We start from the raw sequence: 7,193 nt of genomic DNA on the forward strand, positions 1-7,193 counted from the left end.
TCTGACATTTTCCTTTAGAGTTCGCTGATATAATTCAGAACTCATTGTTCCATCAGTGATGGCGTGTCGTCCCGGTCCAGATGCAGCAAAACAGTCCCAAATCATGACACTACCACCACCCTGTTTCACAGATGGGAGAAGGTTCTTATGCTGGAATGCAGTGTTTTCCTTTCTCCAAATATAACATTTCTCATTTAAACCAAAAGTTCTATTTTGGTCTCATCTGTCCACAAAACATTTTTCCATTAGCCTTCTGGCTCGTCCACGTGATCTTTAGCAAACTGCAGAGGAGCAGCAATGTTCTTTTTGGAGAGCGGTGACTTTCTCCTTGCAGTCTTGACATGCACACCGTTGTTGTTCAGTGTTCTCCTGATGGTGGACTCATGAACATTAACATTAGACAATGTGAGAGAGGCCTTTAGTTGGTCAGAAGTTCCCCTGGGTTCCTCTGTGACCTCGTGGACTATTACATGTCCTGCTCTTGCAGAGATCTTTGTTGGTCTCCACTCCTGCGGAGGGGAACGATGGTCTTGAATTTCCTCCATTTCTACACAATCTGTCTGACTGTGGATTGGTAGAGTCCAAACTCTTCAGAAATGGTTCTGTGACCTTTTCCAGCCTGGTGAGCTTCAACAACTCTTTTTCTGAGGTCCTCAGAAATCTCCTTTGTTTGTACCATGATACACTTCCACAAACACGTGTTGTGAAGATCAGACTCTGATAGAACCCTGTTCTTTAAATAAAACAGGACACTCATTCACACCTGATCATCATCCCACTGACTGAAAACACCGGACTCTAATCTCACCTTCACATTAACTGATAATCCTAGAGGTGCACATACTTTTGCTGCTCACAGATGTGTAATATTGGATAATTTTCATCAATAAATAAATGACCAAGTATATATATTTTTGTCTAATTTGGTTCTCTTTATCTACTTTTAGGACGTGTGAAAATCTGATGATGTTTTAGATCATATTTATGCAGAAATATATAAAATTATATAGGGTTCACAAACTTACAAGCACCGCTGTAATTATGATGCCAGCTTTGATTCCCGTCCTTATTCTGAGGTGTTTGCTACAGTATATTTTTCATGTCAGTGGCTGGTCTGTGTTTGGTGTACGAGTGAACATTACCTTCAACTCCAAATGCTTCCATCGGTAATCTCTCTTATATCTATAATAATCTCTTCTGACTTTATGGACTTTTTATAGAAGCAGAAAAGCGATGAAAAGCTGAAGATGATACGAGACAGGAGGCTTCAGCCTTCCTGTCTGAATCATTACATGACAGTTAGTGTAGAGGAAGCAGGTGCTCCAGTACCTCTCCAACCTTCATCTGGCTCTCGTTATGCCGAACTGTGAAACATCTGTCTCTGTCCACACCCACAGATTACACACTCGGAACGCCGCGAGCTCCTGTGATTACGTGCAGATCATTAATGAGAAGTTCTTCCTCCTGTGGGAACATCACATGGGGATGGACACGGACAGTACTTATTTATATTGCAGGCTGTAAAAACTGACTTATGAAACCAGATTTGGAGAGAACAATGAAGCGTTTTTACACCAGTAACTGATCTTGACCGGCTCCGTATTCACTCTGTACTGCACTATACCTGGCATTCATAGTATACCGGACCATATATCAAATGTAAAGCCATGCTGGATTAATCATAACTTAACTTTGTACTCAGTTTGTTTAGCATGTGTGGGTGTGTGTTGCTAGCCAACAGATATTATAGTAGACTGATTATCTACTCATTTAAGATGTCGTAACTTGATAAGATGACATAACAAAGATATTATTTCAAAATTAGTCTGGATTTCCTTCTGTAAAAAAATTAAAAATCCATCTCGCACTTAATGTTGATTTTAAACTCAGATGTAATTACACCATAGCTAGTCCAATAACGCAGGACTAAGCCTAATCACACTGCTGTCTTAGATTAAATGAACTTTGAAGCTTCGCCATGTTTGGACACACAGATGTGCTCTGAGCCCAGATGTTCCACAGAGAAATAAATGACATCAGTTGATCTCTGTGCTTCACTTGTATTATCTTTACAGAAAGCTGCTGAAGAAACTGCATGTTAGAAACCTCAGAGGGTTTATTAGTTTGCATCTTCAGATTCCAGACTCACACACACACACACACACACACACACACACACACACACACACACACACACACACACACACACACACAAACACACTTTCAGGTCCTCAGTCTTAGGATTTGAACTCAGAACCATGAGCAAAGAGCATTAACGTTCGAGTTTCCATAAATATCGAGACTCAGGCGGCATTAAATCAGAATTCCTCTCGAGCCTTTTAAAAGTCACATCACGTCCCCTCGGGCCTTAAATCTATTTTTATCACCAGTTATTAAATAACAGCTCAGGAGGAGGAGGCACAATCAACGTCGGAACAATCGATCCGGACACGCCTGCCTTTTTTCCCTTCATCCAGATGACACATTTTACATTTATTAGCTAAAAGTGTTCCTCTCTTAATCTCTTTCATGCACAGTGTCCACACTTGGAGATAGAGAGGTAAATGAAAGCTTTTTGTAGTATATATACATTATACATAAATACATACATACATACATGTATAAATAAATAAATAAAAGAACATTTTCTGTCTAGACTCAATGCTTCATCTTTGTTATATCTTTACAAACATTCTACATAAAATCCCAATAAACATCTAAAAAAAAAGAGGCAATTTATTTTAAAATTTTTAATTTTAATTTCTAGTACTTGTAAAGCACCTCGAGATTATATAGTAAAAGAAATGTTATATAAATGAAACCTATTCTTCTTCCTCTTCTTCTTCTTCTTCTTATTATTATTATATGATATAATCTCCTTAATATCTGTAATTAATTCAATGTGTTTATTCAATTAGCACTTTTAAAAAAATATCTCAAAGTGCATTTGTTCACTGGGGCTTTTCCTTAAACTATTTAATTTCCACCCTTGATTTTATTTGTATTCTCTTATGTCTAATTTTATTTGCTTATTATTTTATTTTCTTGTATCTAACTGTGATGTGCATGTATTACTATCTGCTTTTCCAAACAGTTTGAAATGTATATATTAAAAAAAAAAAAAACATCATGATGTCCATGACAGATCAGACAATTTACATGACACAATTAACCTCAATATTAATGTTCTATTATCAGATTTAATAACCTGACACGCCTCACTGGTGAACGCTGTTTGTTTTCTTGTACCGTTTGCTTAGACTTTTCTAATAATAAATGTATTATTGATTCATTTCTGTGTTTGTTTGTTTGTGTATTATTTTTATTTTCTTGCACATTTAAAAAATTTCATTCCCACTCAGTGCCTCGTCTCACCAGCAGGGGGCTTCACAGGACTTCAGCATCAGCACTTTGGAACCAGAACCGATCTTCAACACGCGTTGTTTTCGTCTCATTCTGAGTAAAACAATGAAGCTGATCTGCATTGAAACAAATCTTTCATTCCGTGATGATGATGATGATGATGATGATGATGATGATGATGATAGCACACGCATGAAGTGAAAGGTTCAGAGATTCCCAGATGAATGATTTAACCGATGATATAGAAGCGTAGACGTACATATCTGAGATGTATCTGTATTTAGGATAAACAGGGTTGAAGTTCTCCTGATCTGGGTTCTCTGCTCTCGGTCTGGGTTCTCGTGAGCATCAGAGCATCTCCCCTAAACATTTCAGTGTTTATATACAGATCAGTGTAAGATTCTATCACGAGTCTGTCCTCCTAAAGCTACCAGTACAATTACAGTGCTGTACAAACACCGGCTGCTCTTTTCTGTCAATCAAACATAGGACCAGGAACATACACGCACACACACGCACACACACACACACACACACACACACTTACTTTGCTACATGCCGTCTCTTCAGAGCACTTTGTCTTTTTTCAGGCCGGAGAGATGGACTCATTAGTCAAATAACAAGATCCTGCAAGAATTTAGCTTTCACATGTCACTGCACGTACAGAACCTGAACTCTGGGAGTTTACTCACACAGCACCCACACTTCAGAGGACGACCGGGAGAAAAAAACACTTTTACAATTTCATTTTAAAAAGTAATGATACCTTGCTCTCAATTTTCCTGCATTGGTTAGTTTTAAGAGACAAAGTCAGTTTTTACTCTGAATATCAGATCTGACACTAATAAGAGTTACGGAGACTCACAGAAAACACTCCAAACTCAATGTTTCTTTAAATAACTGAAACTTATGCGTGGCATTTTGGTTCTGCTCGTTCCAGAGCTGGATTTCTCTCAGACAATCTGAACCGGGGTCCTGGAGGTTCTCCAAGATTTTGGTTATAAATCTGCAACACAATTCATTGAGGAGACCAAACATCACACCAAACTACTGCAACCCACAACTTGTAAGGGTTCCTCAGTCATCCCTCAAACATTCTGTGTAGAACCCTACAACGGATCGGAACCCTGTTAAGAGAACAAGAACCCTTTTTATGCGTGTACTGTACCAAGAGATAAATGTTAAACTCCTGACAGGTTCTAGAAGAGAATAATGAGCATTAATTAATAGTCTGTAGTGCACACTCACTCTTACACACTCACTCGTACACACTCACTCGTACACACACACACTTACACACTCACTCGTACACACACTCACTGTTACACACTCACTCGGACACACACTCTTACACACTCACTCGTACACACACACACTTACACACTCACTCTTACACACTCACTCGTACACACTCACTGTTACACACTCACTCGGACACACACTCTTACACACTCACTCGTACACACACACACTTACACACTCACTCTTACACACTCACTCGTACACACTCACTCGTACACACACACACTTACACACTCACTCGTACACACTCACTCGTACACACACTCTTACACACTCACTCGTACACACACACACTTACACACTCACTCGTACACACACTCACTGTTACACACTCACTCGGACACACACTCTTAGAAAAACAGGGTCTTTAACATGTTCTACATGGAGCTTTCTAAAAGAGTAACACTTTGCTCTAGGGTTCTGCACAGACCCTGTATGTGTTCCCCTGAGGGACCACTGAAGCAGAGTTTCTCCAACATCCATCTCTTCATCACATCTCATAGTTGTAACAGTTACAGGTGAAGGGTAAAAGATGAAAGGTCAGCAGTGTGGAACGTGTGTGTGTGTGTGTGTGTGTGTGTGTGTGTGTGTGTGTGTGTGTGTGTGTGTGTGCGAGAGAGAGAGAGAGAGAGAGAGAGAGAGAGAGAGAGAGAGATACCTGAACATTTCACGATTTTCTGAGAAACACAGACTTTAATGACATCATCAAAAGAGATTCCTTTATTATATACAAAACACTCTTTCTCTCTCCCAGTCTCTCCCTCCCTCTCTCTCTCTCTCTCCCTCTCTCTCTCTCTCTCTCTCCCTCTCTCTCTCCCTCTCTCTCTCTCTCGTTCTCTCTCTCTCTCTCTCCCTCTCTCTCTCTCTCTCTCGTTCTCTCTCTCTCCCTCTCTCTCTCTCTCTCTTGCTCCCAGTCTCTCTCTCTCTCTCCCTCTCTCTCTCTCTCTCTCTCTCTTGCTCCCAGTCTCTCTCTCTCTCTCCCTCTCTCTCTCTGCCCATCTCTCTCTCCTAGTCTCTCTCACTCTCATAGTCTCTGCCCATCTCTCTCTCTCTGTCTCTCTCTCTGTCTCTCTCTCTCTCTCTCCCAGTCTCTCTCTGAGTTCCAGAAGCACTTAGTGATATGGAAGTAGAACTTCACAGCAGACGTTTTAGTGACAGCATTAATTAAACAGTATTGTGAAGAAGCCGAGCGTTTGGCAGGAGCTCCACGCTGCACTCGCATCTCGCTCACTCACACACGGGTGATGTAATCCTGAACGCAGACTGTACTGCGAGAACTTTCTCAAACGCCGCATTTAATCAGTTTCCTCTGTTATGTCACGCTCTTCAGGGGATCAGAAACTAAATCACAGAATTTAATCAGCATGTTACCTACACTGAGAAATAAATGTTTCTCTCTCTCTCTCTCTCTCTCTCTCTCTCAAAAAAACAAACAAACAACAAAACACAGCTCGTCACGTTACCGAGAAACCACAAAACCTGAAGCTTCACCTCCGACTGTTACAAAGCACTGACACTGGAGACTCCTTCCATAAATCTTACATAAACATCTCCTTACAAGAGGAAAACTTCATCATGTCAACGATTACACATTTTAAAAACCTGTTTATTACCAGTGTCCGCTGTGAACGAGCTGTTACTATAGAAACCATTTTAATATGAACCCGTGACTTGCAGCTGCGCGACGGTCCGAGCTGCGGTTAAGGGTTTGGAAGTCATTGATGAAAGTTTTTGAGACTGATTTCTCGTCCTGTCAGTGTTTATAACTCGTGTTGTTCGGGTTTAGTTTGTACTTTAGGAGTTTTTATTTGTTTTATGTTTCTGTTTGTGATTGAAATGACTCGCTGCTGCCTTCTCGGCCAGGATGCTCTTCAAAAAGACATCTGTAATCTCAAGAGCCTTTCCTGGATAAACAAAGGATAAACAAAAAAGAAAACACACACACACACACACACACACACACACACACACACACATATATATATATATATATATATATATATATATATATATATATATGTAAATTAATCAGAACCTTCTGACCAATCACAATCCAGAACTCAAGATCATTTATTAAAGGACTGAAATATTTATTCATGACAGCGTATTACTTTGAATTTCCTGGGAAAGTCAGATGTGTTCCTCTCTCGGCCATCACATCAAAGTGTGTGTGTGTGTGTGTGTGTGTGTGTGTGTGTGTGTGTGTGTGTGTATGTGTGAGACATCACTTACCTGTGGAAGGTGTCTTTTCTTTAGCTGTCACACTTACCTGTTACTTTAGCGATGCTCACACACTTGTAAAAAAAAGTTCAGAGTTTGTAAACGAGCAAAAAAACTCAATTAATAGTGTCCTCACACACACACACACACACACACACACACACACACACACACACACACACACACACACACACACACACAATGCTCTATTTGATGTGTCTGATGTTTGTTTACTCACTGCACAAACACTAATTGAGTTTTTTCTGGTCTCCTCCAGCGTGGACGTGAAAGAGCAGGAAAAGGATGCG

The sequence above is a fragment of the Ictalurus punctatus genome, chromosome 20 (assembly GCF_001660625.3).
Source record: "Ictalurus punctatus breed USDA103 chromosome 20, Coco_2.0, whole genome shotgun sequence".
NCBI lineage: Eukaryota > Metazoa > Chordata > Actinopteri > Siluriformes > Ictaluridae > Ictalurus > Ictalurus punctatus.